A 22639-nucleotide genomic window follows, 5' to 3' on the forward strand; every position below is an offset into this window, starting at 1 on the left:
TTTGAATTTGAATGGTGAAGTAGGTGGGATTTTATGATGGATGGATGTGAGTGGTCAAGAGATTAAGGAGAAGAGGGTAAGATTTGATAGATGAAGGGTATTTGGGGAAGAGTTATTGATAGGATTGGTCAAGGTATTTCGGGAAGAGTGTTATGGAAAGGTGTGAAGAGGAGAGAAGAAGAGGTGGGGTAGGTGGGGATCCTGTGGGGTCCACAGATCCTGAGGTGTTAAGGAATTCTTCTCCCTGCACCATTCTGGCGTTCAAACGCCCACTGTGTGCCAATTCTGGTGTTAAACGCCAGCTCTGCTACCTTTCCTGGCATTAAACACCAGTTCTGCTACCTTTCCTGGCATTAAACGCCAGTCTGCTGCCCATTTCTGGCATTTAACGCTAGCCAGACGCCAAACAACCCTTTCTGGTGTTAAACACCCAGAGTGCTGCCCATTCTGGCGTTTAACACCCAAAATGCTGCCAGGCTGGGCGTTAAACGCCCATTCTGCTATCCTTACTGGCGTTTAAATGCCAGTAAGCGTGTCCTCCAAGGTGTGCTGTTTTTCATGCTGTTTTTCATTTTGCTTTAATTTTGCAGTTGTTTTTATGACTTCACATGATCATCAACCTAAGAAAAACATAAAATAACAATGGAAGATAAATAAATATAATTAAATAACATTGGGTTGCCTCCCAACAAGCGTTTCTTTAATGTCAATAGCTTGACAGTGAGCTCTTAGAGAGCTTCACAGAGACTCAGAGCTTAATGGTGGCCTCCTAATACCAAAATTAGAAGTTGAGTGTGGGGGTTCTGTTTGACTCTGTATTGAGAGAAGCTTTTCATGCTTCATCTCCATGGTTACAGAAGAAGATCCTTGAGCTTTAAACACAAGGTAGTCCTCATTCAGTTGCAAGACTAACTCTCCTCTATCCATATCAATCACAGCTCTTGCTGTGGCTAGGAAGGGTCTTCCAAGGATGATAGATTCATCCTCTTCCTTCCCAGTGTCTAGGATTATGAAATCATCAGGGATGTAAAAGCCTTCAACCTTCACTAAGACATCCTCTACAAGTCCATAAGCCTGTTTCCTTGAATTGTCTGCCAATTCTAGTGAGAATTTAGCAGCTTGTACCTCAAAGATCCCTAGTTTCTCCATTACAGAGAGTGGCATAAGGTTTATTCCTGACCCCAGGTCACACAGAGCCTTCTTAAAGGTCATGGTGCCTATGGTACAAGGGATTAAGAACTTTTCGGGATCCGGTTTCTTTTGAGGTAACTTTAGTTGCCCCAAAGTATTCAGTTTATTAATGAGCAATGGAGGTTCATCCTCCCAAGTCTCATTACCAAATAACTTGGCATTCAGCTTTATGATTGCTCCTAGATACTGAGATACTTGCTCTTCAATAATATCTTCATCCTTTTCAGAGAAAGAATACTCATCAGAGCTCATGAATGGCAACAGTAAGTTCAGTGGAATCTCTATGGTCTCTATGTGAGCCTCAAATTCCTTTGGTTCCTCATTAGGGAACTCCTTGGTAGCCAGTGGACGTCCATTGAGGTCTTCCTCATTGGAAATCACTGCCTTTTGAGTCTCTCCAGGTTCGGCCATGTGGAGTATATTGATGGCCTTGCACTCTCTTTTTGGATTCTCTTCTGTATTGCTTGGGAGAGTACTAGGAGGAGTTTCAGTCACTCTTTTACTTAGTTGACCCACTTGTGCCTCCAAATTTCTTATGGAGGACCTTGTTTCAGTCATAAAACTGAGAGTGCTCTAAGATAGATCAGAGACTATGGTTGTTAAGTCAGAGTGGCTCTGCTTAGAATTCTCTGCCTGTTGCTCAGAAGATGATGGAAAAGACTTGCTATTGCCAAACCTATTCCTTCCACCATTATTATTATTGAAGCCTTGATTAGGCTTTTACTAATCCTTCCATGAGAAATTAGGATGATTCCTCCATGAAAGATTATAGGTGTTTCCATAGGATTCTCCCATGTAATTCACCTCTTCCATTGTAGGATTCTCAGGGTCATAAGCTTCTCCTTCAAGGGAAGCTTCTTTATTACTGCCTGATGCAGCTTGCATTTTAGTCAGACTCTGAGAAATCATATTGACTTGCTGAGTCAATATTTTGTTCTGAGCCAATATGGCATTCAGAGTATCAATCTCAAGAACTCTTTTCTTCTGAGTTGTCCCATTATTTACAGGGGTTCTTTCAGAAGTGTACATGAACTGGTTATTTGCAACCATTTCAATGAGTTCTTGGGCTTCTGCAGGCGTCTTCTTCAGATGAAGAGATCCTCCAACAGAGTGGTCCAATGACATCTTAGACAATTCAGACAGACCATCATAGAATATACATATGATGTTCCATTCTGAAAACATGTCAGAAGGACACCTTCTGATCAATTGCTTGTATCTTTCCCAAGCTTCATAGAGGGATTCACCTTCTTTCTGTCTGAAGGTTTGGACTTACACTCTAAGCTTGCTCAACTTTTGAGGTGAAAAAAATTTGGCCAAGAAAGCATTGACCAACTTTTCCCAAGAGTTCAGGCTATCTTTAGGTTGTGAGTCCAACCATAACCTAGTTCTATCTCTTACAGCATAGGAGAAAAGCATAAGTCTATAGACCTCAAGATTAACCCCATTGGTCTTAACAGTGTCACAGATTTGTAAGAATTCAGCTAAGAACTGATGAGGATCTTCCAATGAAAGTCTATGAAACTTGCAATTCTGTTGCATTAGAGAAACTACTTGAGGCTTAAGCTCAAAGTTGTTTGCTCCAATTGCAGGAATTGAGATTCTCCTTCCACAGAAGTCAGAAGAGGGTGCAATAAAGTCACCAAGCATCTTTTTTTGTATTTCCACCATTGTTGTTATTTTCGGCTACCATCTCTACTTCTTTTTTGAAAATTTCTGTTAGGTCCTCTCCAGAGTTTTGCTTTAGCTTCTTTTAGCTTCCTCTTTAGAGTCCTTTTAGGTTCAGGATCAGCTTCAACAAGAATGTTTTTATCCTTGTTCCTGCTCATATGAAAAAGAAGAGAACAGAAAAGAAGAGGAATCCTCTATGTCATAGTATAGAGATTCCTTTATGTGAGTAGAAGAATAGAAGAATGAGGTAGAGATAGAATGAGAAGAATTCGAACACAGAAAGAGGGAGAGGGTTCGAATTATAAGAAGAAGAGAAGTGTTAGTAAATAAATAAAATAAATAGACAGAGATGAGAGAGAGAGATAGTATTCGAATTTTAATTAAAATAATTTGAAAATATTTTTATTTTTATTTTAGTTATTAGTTAGAATTCAAATTTAAGAAGAGAAATAAAATAAAATTAGAATTTAAAATAATTAGTTAATTAAAAGGAATTTTGAAAAAGTTGTTAGTGGTTTTCGAAAATTAGACAGAGAGAAAGGTAGTTAGGTGGTTTTGAAAAAGATATGATTGAAATAGAAAACTTTTTAAAATCAAACAAAAAGTCAAGTAGTTAATTGAAAAAGATTTGAGAATCAATTTTGAAAAGATAAGAAGTTAGAAAAGGATTTGAAATTAAGTTTTGAAAAAGATATGATTGAAATTTATTTTGAAAAAGATTTGAAAAGAAAATTAAAAAGATTTGATTTTTGAAATTAAAGTTCATTACTTGACTAACAAGAAACTAAAAGATATGATTTTAGAATTTAAAGATTGATCCTTTCTTAATAGGCAAGTAACAACTTGAAAATTTTTGACTCAAAACATTAAATGTTAGCAATAATTTCGAAAATATGGAATAAAAATAAGAAAAAATATTTTGAAAATCAAATTTTAAAATTTTCAAAAATATTAAGAAGAAAAATGAAAAAGATTTGATTTTTGAAAAAGATTTGAAAAAGATAGAATTTTTAAATTGAAATTTTGACTTGATTAACAAGAAACAACTAAAATTTTAAAATTTTTTTGACCAAATCAAACCAAAATTTCGAAATTTATTAGTAAAATAAAGGAAAGATATTATTTTTTATTTTTGAATTTTTAATGAGGAGAGAGAGAAACAACCAAATGACACAAGACATAAGAGTTTAAGATCAAAATAGAAAATGCATGCAAGAACACTTTGAATGTCAAGATGAACACCAAGAACACTTTGAAGATCATGATGAACATCAAGAACATATTTTTGAAAATTTTTAAGAAAAGAAAAACATGCAAGACACCAAATTTAAAAATTTTTAAACTTTAGACACTAGTAATTCGAAAATGCATATGAAAAACAAGAAAAGACACCAAACAAGAAAATTTAAAGATCAAATAAGAAAAATCATCAAGAACAACTTGAAGATCAATGAGGAACACAATGCATATATTTCGAAAATTTAAAGAAAAATTTAAGCATGCAATTGACACCAAACTTAAAATTTGACACTAGACTCAAACAAGAAACATAAAATTTTTGGTTTTTATGATGTTATTAATGTTTTTTGTAATTTTTTGAAAATTATTTTCGAAAAAGAAAATAAAGAGATACAAAATTTTTAATAAGAATTCCAGGAATCATGCAATGTTAGTCTAAAGCTTCGGTCCAAAAGATTAGACATGGCCAAATAGCCAGCCAAGCTTTAGCATAAAACATACAAGCATGTCAATGAGAAGTGGAAGCCTCAGTCCAAAAGATTAGACATGGCTAAACAGCCAGCCAGGCTTCAACATATCTTATGAAACTCTAGAATTCGTTCTTAAAAATTTTGAAGAACACATTTTTTTTTGGAATTTTTCGAAAATTATAATAAATTTTTTTGTATATTTTTTTCGAAAATAAAAATAATAAAAACTTAAACATAAAATAAAATTATCCAATTTAAGCAACAAGATGAACCGTCAGTTGTTCAAACTCGAACAATCCCTGGCAACAGCGCCAAAAACATGGTGCACGGAATTGTGATTCACACTTTTCACAACTCCGGTGCAACTAACCAGCAAGTGAAGTGGGTTGTCCAAGTAATACCTTACGTGAGTAAGGGTCGATCCCATGGAGATTGTCGGCTTGAAGCAAGCTATGATCATCCTTGTAAATCTCAGTCAGGCGGATTCAAATGGTTATGAGGTTTTGATAATTAAAAGATAAATAAAACATAAAATAAAATAAAGTTACTTATGTAATTCACTGGTGGAAATTTCAGATAAGCGTATGGAGATACAAAGTTGCTTCTGAACCTCTGCTTTCCCATTGCCTTCTTGCAACCATACATTACTTCCTTCCATGGCAAGCTGTAAGATCCTCTTAGTGAAAATGGTCCTCTACGGTTTCTGCACGGCTAATCAACTGTCGGATTTCTCGTCTCGGATGAAAAATACCAGGTACAGCTACCGCATGGCTAATCATCTGTCGGTTCCCGCGAGCGTTGGAATAGGATCCATTGATCCTTTTGCACACTGTCACTTGCGCCAACATTCGCAGGTTTGAAGCTCCTTACAGTCATCCCCTCCCAGATCCTACTCGGAATACCACAGATAAGGTTTAGACTTTCCGGATCCCAGGAATGGCTGCCAATTATTCTAGCCTATACCACGAAGATACTAATCTCACAGACTCGGTTTGTGTATTAGATATCCAAGAGAATATACTCCAGCTATCGTCCAATGACTACATTGAACATCATGTAGACCGCTTTGTGGTTGTCAGGCACGCGGATCTTGGCTAAGCGAGTAACGAAGATTGGGTGATTGTCACAGGTCACCCTTTATTCTGACTTAACTAAATTAAGTACGCGAGTATATCTTGGAGAAGAAGTAGGCGTGAATTGAATAGAAAAACAGTAGTAATTGCATTAATTCATGAAGAACAGCAGAGCTCCACACCTTAATCTATGGGGTGTAGAAACTCCACCATTGAAAATACATAAGTGAAAAAGGTCTAGGCATGGCCAAATGGCCAGCCTCCAAAACATGAACAATGGTAAAGTCTAAGGACTAAACGTCCAGAGATGATAAAGATTAGATAAAGATCTTAATACAATAGTAAAAAGTGCTATTTATACTAAACTAGTTACTAGGGTTTACAGAAAATGAGTAACTAAGTACAGATTGTGCAGAAATCCACTTTTGGGGCCCACTTGGTGTGTGCTTGGGCTGAGCATTGAAGCTTTTTCGTGCATAGGCTGTTCCTGGAGTTAAACGCCAGCTTGAGTGCCAGTTTGGGCGTTTAACTCCAATTCTGGTGCCAGTTTGGGCGTTTTACGCCAAGATGTTTTAGGTTGGCTTTGGACGCCAATTTGGGCCATCAAATTTCGGGCAAAGAATGGACTATTATATATTTGTGGAAAGGCCAGGATGTCTACTTTCCAACGCAATTGAGAGCACGCCAATTGGGCTTCTGTAGCTCCATTAAAAGGGTACTGCAATTTGTTCACAATTTTCATATACTTCCTTTATCTTTGAGGTGTTTATCTTTCTTTTTTCTTTTCATTTGTGTTCTATTTTTCATTCTATCTTTGAGAGATTACAGAGACTTAATTACAATGTAAGAAGTTCATCTCATATTTTCCTAAAGATTTCCCAGTCTCTATCTATGCTTTAGAGATGCATGGTAAACAAATATTAGGCAAACGTTAGGTCCCAATCTCTATTCACATCCCAGTAGAAAGAGTACGATGAGTTCACAACACTTGACAGAAGCCAGAGAGGCCTATAAAAGTTTGTCCACTTATCAAGGAATACGTGATATTTAAGGGCCGAGAGAAAGATAACTGGCACTGCGGTTGAATATTTTAAAGCTGAAACCATAACCAAAAAGATGAGTTGAAAACATGATGGGTTGATCATTAATGATTAAAGAACTCAATCAATAAAAGAAAGAACATAGAAAACTAGCAGTTAAATTACAAACAAAAGAATATGATTAACTAAAGCAATATAAAACACTCCAACATTAAAACCAATACTCTTAACATATTACAAGCCCAAGATAGAAGAATAATGTATTACATCAATTTCCTAAACCTGCAAAATTTAGACCAACAATTGATAACTAAAAAAGGTTCTGAATAGGAAACAAAAAGACAGCATGATTTAAGGCAATAAATAGCTCTTACCATTCAAAAGACAAGTTTTCTCCCCAGTATCTTTGTACTGACGGAGACATTGGTTTAGACGGAAAAGATAAGGCAAGACAAGCACTAAAGGGATTGCAACAGAGTGACTACCACACACAGAATCAGCTTCCAACCAAGCAATTGTGGCAACCTACAAGGGTTTTGGAAAATGGATCCCCTAATTAGAGAAGTCAATCAAGCATCTTGAGAGCCAAGAACAAAAGATACAAGTCTAGAAACTAAAAATTTTAACTGTTAATGAACAAGCTCTATGGAAAAGGAGAATGGTAAGAATGCTTAAATCTATAGACAAATTACAAATATCAATATTATATAGAGTCCACAGTGCTGGTTTTTTTCTCGAGAATGAGAAAAAGCTTTTATTTCATTAGACAGGAATAAACTAACTAATGCATGTGTTAAAACTCACCTGTATCATAAGCTCAACTAGTTCCTTCACGGATACTTCATTGTCTGGGTTTTCCACATTGAATATCTGTCCGTTTGCTCTTTCAAAATTATCCTGTGACAAGTTGACATACACATTATCTGAAGCTCATGGCAACTCAGAAAGTCGGGTTAAGGAAGTCATGCAGTGATCCATTTCTATGAAACTCATAGACTAAGAGGTGCTGCCCATACTCTAAACAATAACCAATATAAATGGATGAATAGAAGAAAGAAAGAAAAAATTATATAATAGATACAATGAAGAGGAAAATAAAAAATAGAGAGAAGAGAATACCAGTTTCAGAGGCTACGAGGAATAAGAGAATCAAGCATGGAAGTAAGAAGGAAGATTTTTCCATTCTGAAAGTAATTAGTTGTGGCTATGGTATGAGTTTGAGTGAAGTGAAGAAAGATGAATGAGGATTGGGTAGTGTAAAGTGGATGGGATGGTGTTACTATATATATATAGTTCAGCAACGGTGAAGCTACTTTGTGGTTGTGGATACCCAACTACTAGATAGTGAATCACAACAAGCAATTTGTTTTAGTTTTTCATGTCCCAGCCTTGGATATTTATAAGGAAAGGAAAGGAAAGGAAAAATGGACAATAGTTCAAAAAGACTAACTACAGATAGAAAATGTCAAAAAACTCACGACAATGAAGACACGGTTACAGAAGACTACAAAAGCTCAGGCACTAGTTTTTACATGGTGCTCCTTACTCCAAAGAACCACAAATTAAAATATTAGTAAATCTGTATATTATTAAGCGTACCAACATAAGCATTTATTATCATGGCATGCAATTGTGTCATTCAATCCATGTAGTTAAACCCCAATTAGTGAAGAAAAAATAACTCACAAAAGAAGGATTTGATCCATTGTAAGCAAGAACAAGATTAACAGCTCCTTCACCCCTGTAAACCCAGTTAGCTGCATCTTCTTCCCTTAGAGTTTGCTCCATCAGTTTTCACCTGAAAAAAAAAAACTCTCATTTTTAGTTCAGGCATTTTATCAAACATCAAGAAGACATCCAATGAAAAGCTTCAAAAAAACCAAACTTGAGTTCAATTTGAAGAAGGAAACTTGTGAAAAAACAAAACGGTACCTCTGATTTGTCAGCAAAATACAGAGACAAATCCATACACATTTAACAATCAAAGCCTTTCTTAATGATGATGACGAAACTACTTTTTCCGAACAATCAAAGCCGGGCATCCACTTCGTTCCAGACAGAAAACCCTTTCTTAATATCATAAAAGTCATATTCTGCATGTATTTAAGGACAAGGTATAATATATGTAGCTATAGTAATATAAGAATCTAATAAGTAAATAAAAATTTTAAGAAACTCATCAGTCATCATCATGATATATATACCTTTAATAGTTGAAATTGGTTCGATGGAGAGAGTTTCATAAAAAGAAAGTGAAGGGTAACACTCCATGTCTTGTATTGAAAAATCATGTGCCCAACATTCCAGTGGTGGATATTCGTTACTGTTTCCACTGAAATATAGATTAAACATAAATAAATGCAGCACAGTGGCAAATAATTCACAAAAAAAAGTATATATAGAGTGTTGTAACAATTTAATCTAATTAAATTACCTGGAATAATAGTAATAATCATAATCATATAAGGAAAATTGAATGGGAAGTGGGAAAGGATATTCATCTATTTGTTGAGGGTTGAAGAAGTAGTTGCAACAAGCCATGGAGATGATGATGAGTGATGAGGGAGAGAATTGATGAAGCGAGGGATATAGTAAGTGAGTGAGGGATACGAAGAGAAGTTGGCAATATATATATGGATAATGATGAAAAGAGACAAATCCATACACATTTAACAAGAAAAGAGTTTATCACCTTGAGAAATGCTACAATTCATATCCAGAAAATTTGGAGAGGTAAGCTGTTTTCTCATAACTTTCTGTCTTCACATAAATTTGGAGAGGTAAGCTGTCTTCACAGAACTACTAAATAATTAATAAAGGAGAGAAGATTTAAGATAAATAAGGATACAGAAATTGAACTAGGCAAAGCAATTACAACTAGAATGCGAATACAATATACCTCTAGTACACATATCTGCGCAACATTATCAACAAACTGCCTAGAAACCAGAACTGCATCCAAAAGAAAGAAGCCCTTGTCAGTGCAACAACAATTTCTAATCCATATTGATATAGGCACCACCTAACTGAGCATCAATTCAAGACGTCTCACCTTTACCAGATTTGCCCACAACGGATGCAGCAAGTACAACCTATATAGGTGAAAAAAATTCAGAACATAAATTCAAAGTTGTATAAGATAATTCAAGCAAATAGAAAGAAAGACAGAAGTATTCCCCAACCCAGTTAAATGCATCATTTTGCAAAGGAATCCAGCACTGCCCCAACCTCACAATTTTGGCTACGCTCAATGGCAAGTAACTTGCATATAATCTAATTCATCACTAATTTTGTACGAAATAGAATTTACAGCAACCTATCATAGCTAAATTTGAGGAGAAAGGGAAATAACACCGGGTATCATAAGCTAAATCAGAAGATCCAATAGTAATCTTGAAGAACATTCAAATACAAACCTCACCATGAATAGATCTCAATTATAAGGCAAGTGTGTACAATTACACAACACGAAGCCCATGTAAATGTATCATAGATTCAAATTACATGCACATATCAAAATTGTAGCTGATAGAGAAGCCTAAAAAAATATCAAAGTGCGGGATTGTGAGGAAACAAAAGGATTACCATATCTGCGTTCAATCTTTGAAATGACGGAAGTGATTATTGTCTCAAATTGAATCTGACAAGAAAACAAAGTCCGTAACAGTGTTAGGAGCCATGAGATTAGATCGTGAGACGAGAAGAATGTGCAGTGAGGGCAAGTGAATGAAGAACTTGAAGAGAGAATACAGAAAAAAAAAAGAGAAATAGAGGTTACCGGAACGCGATCTGAAATTCAGAAGCGCAGATCTAAATGGATGGGACTGAAACACAGCTCAAACAAAAGTAGAAAAATTGAGCTCGTAAGCGATGGAGCTTCTTCGTGGACAGAGCTTCTTCATGGACGGAGCGATGGGGGGAGCGGCGGTGGTGAAAGAAGCTCCTGCGATGGGGAGAGCATGGATGGAGCGATGGAGAGAGCGTGGATGGAGAGAGGAAGAAGCTCATGCTAAACTTGTGTGGAGTGTGAATGGATCGAGAGAGGGTAAGATCTGAGCTAGGGTTAATCTAATATTTCCGACGGAAAATTTAAATTACAGACGGATTTTCCGTCTGTAATAATTTAATAAAACGCAGTGTTTTGTCTATTTAATTACAGACGGATATCCGTCTGTAACCATTTTTCACGGAAAAAAATTAATTTTTCCGACGGAATTATAGATGGATTCTCTTTTCCGTCTGTAATTTATGCTAATCCATTTTTTTGTTTTCCGACAAAAAATCCCTCTGAAATTTCCTCTGTATTTCCGTGGGATAAAATCCATCGGAAATATCCATCTGTAATAACTAGTTTTCTAGTAGTGAAAGAATAATAACTTCCATCCACGTGTGTAGAGGAATAGTAAAAAAATAAAAACCGGGAATGAATTTGCTCTTATGGGAACGTTAAGGTTAAGAAAATAAATTCCCTTCTCAACTTAAATCTGTCAACAAAGATCTTTGTAAAATTTTATCTTTGTCAAACAGTCATTACCTCTTGGGGAGATCTTTGCTGAAAATGTATGTTGCCACTGCAAGCTCTACCCCTACAAGATCCATACGTCGGGTTGGTACGAATGCTAGCTTCAAATTTTGTAAGACAACCACAAAATATCAGAACTAGTTTGTTTTGAGTGCATAAGAAGATGTTATAATCAATATTTGGCAACAATGACATAATGTTAGGGATCTTCTCCACATTCATGCGTAGCAGTTCTGATACGTTCACTACTCCGTCACTTCCAACCAGTGCGAGGTAATTGTAGTGCTTTCTGAGGGAAGTAGAGAGCATCGGGGATTTCCTAGCCCCACGATGATCCCATCGAGTCTCATGAGTAGGTTCACTGGTGACGTCAACCTGGTACAAAGTATTGGGTTACCACAAGCAAATGATGTGACAAAGCCAGAAATTGCTATAGAATCATGGGATTGATGTAGAAATGATAGCGACGGGATTAGGGATGACCAAGTTGGGGGGATTCCGTTGTTAACTTTTGTGATGGGTAGACCATCAAGTGCGGGTGGCTGTCTTCGACTTCTTTGATCTGAAGGCATGTGATGAACGCTAAAGTTTGTATCCAACATGGGCACATACATCGGGTCGTCAGCATCCACTGGGGTCGTATCACGAGTGCCTTCATTGTCATTAGAAACATTCTCCATTCGTAGCCACCGCTTTGACTGCATGTCATTCCGACACGCACACCTAACTCCAGTACCCCCATCATGCTCATGCTTTCTCTGTTGAATCTTTGTCAGAAGAATCAATGCATCCAGCAATTCTGCGGTCACTTCGTTATGTTGGCATATGCATTCTGTGAGTTTCCGAATTTCCTTATTCAACGTGGATACACTAGTGACAACATTGAGTGCTTAAGTCATTTATTGGTGCACCCGCATACAAATTAACAAAATTATTGCATATAACCACTTACGTTTGCAATGTTGGTGCATGAGGATATGTAGAATGTAAACCAGACTCAACGATTGGTACAAACATACCACAAGTAGAGAACAAAAAATTGAGCTCGGGTGTTAGTACAATGATTCACCTATTTGTAGGGCATGGGGTTGCTTGCCTGGCACATGAAGGCGTTAAGTCTGAACAAGTTTGTGATCTACTTTGGATGGTCACAGGAGATTCGAAACCATCAAACCTTGTTCCGATCCATTTGCCGACGTTGTTAGCGAAATGCCTGTATATACTAGGGCCTATTCACAGATATAGTTATGTCGTGATTTTTTCTTTTTAAAGGATCATTATAATCTTCGGCCCGTTAACAGAACCTGGTCATTTTTTTCGGTACACTTAAGCGGCCTAAGCTCGAAAATAAAAATGCCAAACACAAAAAACAAAACAAGCCACAAATTATTTTTGGTGTCCTAGAACGTTATATTTTATATATTAGACACTATTACCATACTGAGAACCTCCGGTTCTCATACCATATATTGTTGTTTTTCAGATGCAGGTCGTAACCCACCTCGGTGAGTTGCGAGATGGTGACAGAGCAGAGGATCTTTTATCACCTTTTGTATTTTGGATTTACTTTGTCATAGATATACTCTCACTTTTTGTATCTTTGTTGTCGTAGAGGCTTGACTTTGAGAGATAAGTTGTATATGTTGTTTTAATTCAAAAATTCTGTATCGTTTGTTTGTAATTAGTCGGCCTAAACTTCGTGGGCTACGGCTAGAGTTCTTATGACTATCGTACTTATATATATATATATATATATATTGATTATTATTGTATTATGTCTTATGTGTATCTTGTGCCTTTATGCTTCTAGTTATCGTGTGAACGCTTTATGCTTTTCTATTTCTATTCAGAGCTGAAATTCTTCATCGGACTTCTCGTATTATTATTATTCCTTTATATATATATATATATATATATATATATATATATATTATCGTATAAGTCTTAGAATTGTCATGACACTTAGTTATCCTTTGTTTTATAGCATGAGGTAAAGCTTAGGGTAATTAGGGTGTTACATAATATATAATGTAACGTGAAAACTTAGGCTAGACGACCTTAGGATACGTTGAAGCATGTATGTATGTTGAGAGCTAGTAACTTAATGAAATTGTTGAGTTATCTTGAAATGGGTTGATGAATGATAATTTTGATGATGATTGATGAGGATAATGAGTGTGAAATTGTGAATGTTGATAATTGGTAAATTGTGTTTATATAAATTGAGAATTGTTGGAATAAAGTTGTCCAAATTGAGGTATGGTAGGTTGTGAAAGATATGGACAGCATATGGAGTTGTGTTAGATGCTTTTAGAGGTAATTTGAGGTATAAAATGTTGATTTGGTATAGGAAGTTTGGTAAAATGGAGGTTTGGCAATTCTTTATATACACTTGATTTTTGACCGAACTTCAGCAGGCCATAACTCGGCTTCCAGACCCCCAAACTTTTCCAAATTTATCTTAAATGAAAATTAGGTCCGTGAGGTTTACGCCGTTTGAAGAATAGACTAAAAACGATTTTTAACGAAAAAGTTATGCTCATCGAAAGTTTGGTGTGTAAAGATAATTTTTGCAGAACTTAAACAGCTTTTTACCATTCCTGAGGGGCATGCATACGTGACACACGCACGCGACGCGGACATTTTGTTCTGTTTAGACGTCTCGCGTACGCGAGAAGAGATTTTTCCCGTCTTGCGTACGCAAGCGAGTGGCACGCGACTTGGGATTTCTCCTCTATTCATGGTGGCACGTGTACGCGAACAATAGTTGCATACGCGGGATCCTGTTTTCGAAAACATTGCATTTTTGTGATCTAAACATGATTTTAAACCTCTAAACATCTATTTTTACTCTTTAAGGACCTAATACTTATTTTTAATCTTGGTGAAAGGGGAGCACCTTGAGGGAGTGTTAACTTGGCGGTGAAGAAAGGTTTTGAGTAATGATTTGTGGTTGATGAAATGCGAAAATGAATGAGACATAATTAATAGAAATGATGATATTGATGAGTTGGATGTGAGGAAGGCAGTAGGGCGCTAATCTTTTGATCTTTTTCCCCCATATTTTCTATGAATGTGATGTGTTCGATGTGGAAAAGGCGGTAGGGCACTAATCTCTCAATTCATTCCCCCGCATTCCTTGTAATTGTGTTATGTGGTATGTGAGGAAGGTGGTAGGATACTAATCCCCTGACGTTTTTCCTCACATTCTCTCTCTCTGTCTACAAGGTGGTAGGGCACTAATCCCCCGATTGGTATGGCACGACCTCACTAAGGGAAGGTGGTAGGGCACTAATCCCCCGATTCATTCCCCCTGGTGTATGCCTCCAAGAGAAGGTGGTAGGGCATTAATCCCCAATGTTATGCCTCTTGGAGATGCGCAAACGAGAAATGGAATCCGGTTAGCTACCGGAATGTGTCGGGTTTTGGCAGTATAATCGACATGTGAGCTAACAGCCAGTAGGACAGGCATGCATCATGTGCATTTGTATGATTTGTTTGAGTATGCATTTGTATTGGTTTTCCTAATTGCTTAATTATAATTAACTGCTATCTGATTTATTTGCTGTATTTGTATTTTACTTGTCATGTACTTGCTTGAATTGTATGTCCGTGCAACTAAGAGACCCCTCGTATGGTGAAGGTGTGACGAAGATAGTTCCACCAGAGTTTGAAGGATTGGAGGAAGGAGAGATTGAGGTGTTAAGTTAAAATTAGACTAGAACCTAAGTACCAAAGATAGTTCACCTAGTTTTTGGTTTAAAGTATAACTCTAAGTTTTTAGTCTGAGTGTCGGAGTTCTAGGATTGCCTTTGGCTTTCGCGGGATCTTATATATTATTTATGTGGGCACTATTACCATGCTGAGAATCCCTAGTTCTTATTCCATACATATGTTGTCTTTTTCAGATACAGATCGAGAGGCACCTCGCTAGGCATCTGGAGTTTCTTTTGCAAGCAAAGTCGGGTTGATGTATTTTGATTTTAGGCTATATATATATATATATATATATATATATATATATATATATATATATATATATATATATATATATATATATATATGTTTAGACTCTCCATTGTGTATGTTTTACTTTTGTACCTCATAGAGGCTTGATAGAGAATTAGGGTTTATTTTGAGTATTCTGGGAAACTTGGGATTGTATATATGTATGTAAATATTTTCCGGGCAACCTTGGCTCTGCAGGTCGAGTTAAGAGCTTGCTATCCTGTATCTTTTGACACTCCGTTCCTATGTGTGTGTGTGTCTTTACTTTTCTTCGTACGCAAGTTTCCGTTTACGTGAGCGTTGCACTTCTCGTTTTGCGACTTTTGTTTAAACTTTTCTTCCAGACTCCTCGTTATAAATTCTTTTCAACTATTATTATGTATACATTTTATTTTAGAGGTCGTAGTACCTCACCACCTCAACTTTACGACTTAAGCGTAAAGTTTTGTGTGGTAGGGTGTTACACCTGACAGGCTTATTAGGCTATTTAGTGAGCCTGTGTCTGGCCTATTAACAGAATTAGGATTTTAAATTAGCCTAGACATGGAATTATTTTAGACCAAGTCAGGCTATACCAGGCTAAATACAGGCCAAGTTGCAGGCTCCTGGCAGGCTGCCTAGCCTATTCCCACCCCTACTTATAGATTTATGCAAACCATGAGAAAAATGCAATTGTTCGTTTAATTTATCCGCCAACTTCAAAAGAAGAGTGTTACAAATTATGAACAAATTATGTTAGTTAAGTTAGGGATAGTAGTTCTTTCAAAATCATAATTAGTTGTTTAGTTTATGATTAGTAAGTATTTTTTTTAACACAAAATATGTATTAAACCAGCCATCGTCACTGGCCCAACACAAGAAAGATAAAAAGGATAACCAGATCCAAATAGAATAAATCATCTATATATTTCTTTTTATTTTATTTTCACTCACATGATTTTTTTTCTAGAAATAGAGACTCATATTCTATTAAAATATGAATCTTTTATAAATTTCATAGATGGCATATGTTAATAATTTTGTGATTACTGAGAATTCAATTTTTGAAATGACAACTATAAAAAAGACCATGAACTCTCATTATAAAATTAAAAATCTTGACACTTTTATAATATGTTAAGTTTAGAGTTAAAATTAACAATTGAGGACATACATTAGTTGAATTGTGAATTAATAGCCAAATTATTATTGTATTTTGATGTGTGTTTAGTGTTGCAGGTCCAAAATAAAAAAATAGAATTCAACCCATATCAATAAAGTTAGCAAATAAAATCAATTCTTTAGTAAAAAAAGAAGAAACAGAATCAACACAATAAAATTGGGATTAAAAAAATCAGTTTGGACATAACTCATCAAATTGGTTTTAAAGAATCATACCAAAAGAAGGAATATGTTCAAGCTACTTGGAGTTAAAGGAAAACAAGATGATGAAATTTCATAGTACCATCATAAAGGACCATGATTAAATCATGGCTATACATTTAGCAAAATCATAAGGGAATAAAGACAAACAGAAAGACACTTTATTGCAGACAAATTTTTGGTTGCTTGAACTAGGATTAGTTCCTCTTTTTTAAATTGGTTAGCATTTTAGAGGTTAACTGATCTTGTGTAAAAATTTAGTGGTTTGGTGAACCAGGTTGGATTTTTCTTTTTACATTGGGATAGCACTTAGAGTGAAACTAGGTTAGATGAGTTTAGTACTTGAGAAGCTTTGTGAAAAGCTTAGGTAATTTCTAGATGGACTAGGTTGTAATATTTAAAATTGGTGTTTGTAATTTTTTTAAAATTATAGTAGAAATTTCAATATTGTTGTACTGGAGAGTGGATGTAGATTATATTGTACTAAGTGGCTAAACCAAGATAGACAGTGGTGCAAGCTTCTCTTCCTTTATATGTTTTGTATAATTTCGAGATGAGACAAAACAAAAAAATCTCTTGCAACCAAGTTGGGTTGGTCTAATGGTTAGCTCACTAGTTCACTTAAGCAAGTATCGGAGGTTCGAATCCTGCCATGTACATGCAGCAACTCATTGGCCAGTGACAAACTCTTAAATGGAGCTCCGATCCATAATTGATTAGTCCTTAGCCTGTCAGGTTGGGGGATACTGTGGGTAACCAAAAAAATTCTCCTACATTTCTTATTATGTAATTAACGGCAATAAAGGTCTAAGCCTTTAATGTAGTAGCTTCCAAAAGAGATCCTTGATTCAATTGCTATTCTCAAAGTCAACTAAAACCTTCAATTGGTATAAGGAGTAAGGTCTCAAGGCATCTAATTTCACAGCTTGAAGTAGAGATCCATGGCCAATATTAATGCTAATATTGTGGCCTTTAAACTCATTTAAAGGTAGTCCAAAGATATGCCTCTATTTTTCAACAAAAGCAACTACTCATAGAGGATCTTTATGCAAAATTATTATGAATGATAAAGACATCTCGATTATGCAAAATACTGATCAAGAAGTGGCTTCTAAAGAAGACAATGAATGGAATGAAGAAGAGAAGAAAAAAGTAGAACTGAATGCAAAAGGCAATTAAAACCTTCAAAATATTTTTCAGGAATTGAAGTGTCTCATTCTAATAAAAAAATTTAACTTTCACAGCATAAGTACTGATTAGAATTTTTTTCAAATTCAAGACTCTTAGATGATCAATTTATTAGTGTCCCCATGAATATCAACAAAACTTTCTTAAGATGACAGTTTTCTCCTGGAATTCTTTATTTATCATTGCTTAATTGGTTGTATTATCTATCTCACTACCACTTTTTTGGACTTTACATATACTACTCAGTAGCTTAATCATTTTTTGGCTGCACTAACTCGAGCCCATTATAAAGTTATTGTTAGGTTCTTCAGTACCTTAACAGTAGTTCACGCAGGGGACTTTTCTTTCCTAGAAGTTCTAATTTTTAGATTTGTGGCTTTAATGATCCTAATTAGGCAGATTATCCAAATACTCATCGGTTCTTGCTAAGATAGTATTTTTTTAGGAGAATCATTAGTTTCTTGAAAAACTAAGAAACAGGCTATTATTGCTCGTTTTTTCACTGAAGTCGAGTACTGCGTTCTTACCAATACCACTTTACCATCCTCTACTATTGTTCTTTGACAATTAGAGTGCTTTACATATTGCTGTGAATCTAATTTTTACTAAGTATATCAAATATTTGGAAGTCAACTGTCACCTAATTTGTCAAAAAGCTCAAGGCAGAGTAATGAAGCTCCTCATTCCTTTTTAAGGATAACTAGCTGACATCTTTGACAAGCCACTTCCTACTTAACCTTTTCATATTAACTTATCCAAGTTAGGAATTCTTGATATATATTATTCTTTAGTTTGTGGGGACATATTGAACCAGCCAGCATCATTAGTCCAGTACAAATAAGATCAAAAGAATAAACATTCCCAAATAGAATAAATTATCTCTATCTTTCTTCTCATTTTATTTTCATACACATTTTTTATTCTTAAAATAATCACTCATAGATATAAAATCATTCTATTAGAATAAGAATCTTTTGTAAATTTCACAAAAATTTGGTAGAAATATGATCATGTATACAGAATTATACATGTATATATTTTGTAGTTGTAATAATTAATCAATAGTGAAAATACACAATATGATTTTATTCACTCTTATGCCTCTATGTCCACTATCTTGATATGGTATCAGAGTTCAGTTATTTTAACATATGATTTTTTCTTGTGTTAGACCAATGATGATGGTTGTCCAATAATATGCAATCTTAAAAATAGTAGTTTATATACTTATCATTTCTAAAATAACCATGTTAGATGTACTCAAAATATTAAATACTAAATCAACTACCCATATATATGTTAAAATATAAAATATATATTTAAAATAAATTAAACAATACATATATTTGTATAAAAATATATAATAACAGATTTATTAACTGATTTTTTATATACACATACTATTTCTTTTCTCAAATTTTCATTTTATATGATTTTTAGGATGAGAATTGAATTAAGAGTGACAACTTAACATCTAAATTTGACATAATTGAATATACATAAAAAATAGTTGCTTTATATTTAAGTGTTTACAATATGCTTTTAAGTATAAATATCAACATATGTGCATGTTATAAATATGCAGTCCAAAACTATTTAAATTCTATTCTCACGTAATAGTTCATCATATGTTTTTTTTTGTTGTAATTTTACACGGACCATATGATAAACGTGAATTATATCGCTACACTCTACATATGTATGTGATATAAAAATAAAATAGTTATAGTTCAACTAGTAATTTTTTACAGTGTTATTGGGGAATAGAGTATTTTACGCCATTATGATGGCAAGAAAGAACAAATCAGACGGTCTGATTTAATGGGTGAGTAATTGGGTGGTCCATTAAGATATACAAATTGAACCGCCCGATTTACGTTAGCTGCATCCCAGCCTTTCCTATGTGGACAATTCCAAGACATATGCCTTGGTTCCCCGCACTTTAACATACGCTTAGCCCGGCCCTGCACGACTTGTCTTGATGATACCTTTTGCATATCGGGCACTTTAAATTATTCAGCTGAGTACTCACCTGCTTTTCCTCGCTAGGTCTTTGGTGGTTGTCGTTCGTTTGGTCATTGTGTTGGTCCTGAAGACGTAGGGAAACATAACCCTTCCTTTCAAAACTCTGGCTCCTTGGCATGATCTTCTTTCCCTTCTTCTTTGTGTAGGATTCCCGGTGGTCACTCGTTGCCACTACAATCCTTCTCAAGCTTTCTCCCGTTACTTGGTTCGTGTTAACTAACTTCGGAAAACTCACTATCTCTATTGGTACCACTACACTCAGAATATTATCTCCCCCATCAATTTCATTATTACCTTCATTTCCATTTCTAGCTTATTGTCTCATCCAATCCACTACTCGGTTGGTCGCAATACCAGCAGCATAAACGGCAGCAGCCACGTTCGTCATCGCAGTTACGAAGTCAATCAAGCTACCTACCGTTATGGTTACCTCATTACCTCTCCATATTCAACCACGACTGCGTCCACGAGGTGCCATTTAGTTCCTATTCACACCAAACAATTGATATCAAGGTGATCAGTCTCAATATCTTAAGTCTAGTGCTTCAAAGTTCTAAATGCATGCTCGTGAACTTTATCCTATGTTTATCAGTCAGATAGCATATATAGGACATAAACATGACTCAGAGTATGGTCAGAAGCAGAATCAGTCCATCCCTCAGGCTCTATAGGAACGAACTACTTTGATACTATAATGTACACCCTACAACACAGAGCCTTATACTTAATTCGTAAAGCAGAGGTGGCGAGGTATTACGACCTTTAAAAGAAAAGATATATAAATATAGTTGAAAGAATTTTGTAACTAGGAGCCTTGAAGAAGAGGCTAAGCAAAAACAAAAACAGAAAATCATGTTACACTTACATGGATAATCGTAAAACGAATAGGTAAGATCAAAATAAAGCTAAAAATATAATATACATAACGGAGTTTCAAAATACAGATATCAAGCTCCAGACTTGACCTGCGAAGCTAAGGCCAGCCATAGTATGTAATTATATATATTTATATAACCCAAAATATAACTAAAACTATAGAAAAAAAATACCTGTTTCTTCAAATCAACCTCTAGGAGGTACAAACATAAAATATATACGGAGGAGAATCTATATACATATATACATAGCACAAATACAAAATACAGCATCCCAAAAAAACAAACTTCTCTTGCACAAGAAACTCCAGACATTCAACGAGGTGCCTCTCGACTTACATCTGAAAAACAACAGAAATATGTATGGAATGAGAAGCAGGGATTCTCAGCATAGCAAAGGTGCCCGCATAGTTAATATAAAGGGTCCCGGAAAAAGCCAATGGCATTCCTAGAATTTCGACACTCAGATTTCAGCTTAAAGATCCAACTAAACCAGAAATTAAATAAGTTATCTAAGGTATTCAAATTCTAAATCTAACTTTAACCTAACACTTCACTTTCTGTCTCCTCCGAATCACCGGTGGAACAACCCCTCTCACACCTCCGCCAAGAGGGGTCTCTCAAGTAACAGATAAGCATAATTAAGCAATTAAGCAAACTAAAACAATGCACACTCAAGTAAAATATACAAATGCACATGATGTATGCCTGTCCTATGGCTGATGAGTCTCATCTGTCGATTATATAGCCAACCCGATATGTCCTGGTAACTAACCATTGGACAGTCCCTCTGTGTGCGCATCCTCAAGCTCAAAAATAATATTAATGGAGTCAAACTCCAAGCTTAAATATAATATTCCATGGAGTCAAACTCCAAGCTTAATAACATAACATTCCATATATATACGCATGCCCATGGGGGAACCTGGGAAGTTAACAATTAGTGTCAAATATACAAGCTATATAATAATCTTTTTCTTTTTAAAATAACACTTCAAATCAAAACTCTGATTTTTATAGAAATTTCGGCAGTATCTCCTCTAAAACTCGAATTTCTGCCACCTTTCAAGGGTCCCAACCACCAAACCAAACACCTCTCGGTCATTCAAATAATTTCCAGTATCAAATTATTTCAAAATAAAACCAATTATAATATTAAATATTTTCCAAAATTAAAAACAACCAACTCCAATAGCAAACCGTTTACAAAATCGAATCACATATCTCTCAAACAATCCATTCAATTCAATTTTACAACCCAACATCAACCCTCAATACATCAACAATCATCATTATTTTATACTCATCAAAGTCATACGCCAACATATACAAATTCATTCATCCTTTATACACACATCATATACCATATACACAATCCATTAATAATTCATTCAATTCATTCCTATCTTAAGGTCTTTTAACCTATGTTTTTACGTGACATTAAACATTAACTACGAGAAATTAAAACCATACCTTGGCCGATTCCTTCCTAAGCTCGGAACACCTCAAAAACCTCTCCTTTCATAAGCTCCAAGCTTTCAAATGTCAATTTCTCAAACTTAATCACCTGAATTTTGTTCCAAACTACCCAATTGAACTCCAAATCAACAAGGATACAATCTAATTCACACAATATCACTATAATTATCATATGATTTACTAATTCAATGATTCACAAGGGTTTAACAGTTTTTTATCTTACTCACGGATCAATTGGACAAAGCACAATGATCTCTCACTGCTAGAGTTTACCTAAACCATCAAAATTATTCAATTTCTCAATACCTAAACTCAAAATTCACAAAATTGAGAAGGAAAAGAACTGGGTGATAAATGTAAATTTCTTACTACTACGTTCAAATAGAGTTGAAGAGAATTTCGAAACGAACACGTGGCCACTAACGGCTCGTCAATCGAAGCTCCGAATTAAAAGTTATGGACGATTGAATTTCGGAGGTGAGGTTAGGTTTTTTAA

The 22639-nt window shown here is 35.3% G+C and overlaps 1 long non-coding RNA gene across 2 annotated transcripts; it reads right to left on the reverse strand.

Annotated features, from left to right (window-relative positions):
• Positions 1-8381: 8381 nt before the first annotated feature.
• Positions 8382-10749, reverse strand: LOC107621836 (uncharacterized). 2 transcript variants are annotated; one of them, XR_015880980.1, is made up of 7 exons: positions 10270-10749; positions 9737-9776; positions 9584-9636; positions 9377-9436; positions 9119-9185; positions 8889-9016; positions 8382-8482 (listed from the first exon to the last, which is right to left on the reverse strand). It is a non-coding gene; the product is annotated as an uncharacterized LOC107621836 (long non-coding RNA). The 2 variants fall into 2 exon arrangements; XR_015880982.1 differs by lacking the exon at positions 9119-9185.
• Positions 10750-22639: the final 11890 nt, after the last annotated feature.

Source organism: Arachis ipaensis, chromosome B10 (assembly GCF_059453495.1).
Source record: "Arachis ipaensis isolate K30076 ecotype BB chromosome B10, ASM5945349v1, whole genome shotgun sequence".
NCBI classification, from domain to species: Eukaryota; Viridiplantae; Streptophyta; class Magnoliopsida; order Fabales; family Fabaceae; genus Arachis; species Arachis ipaensis.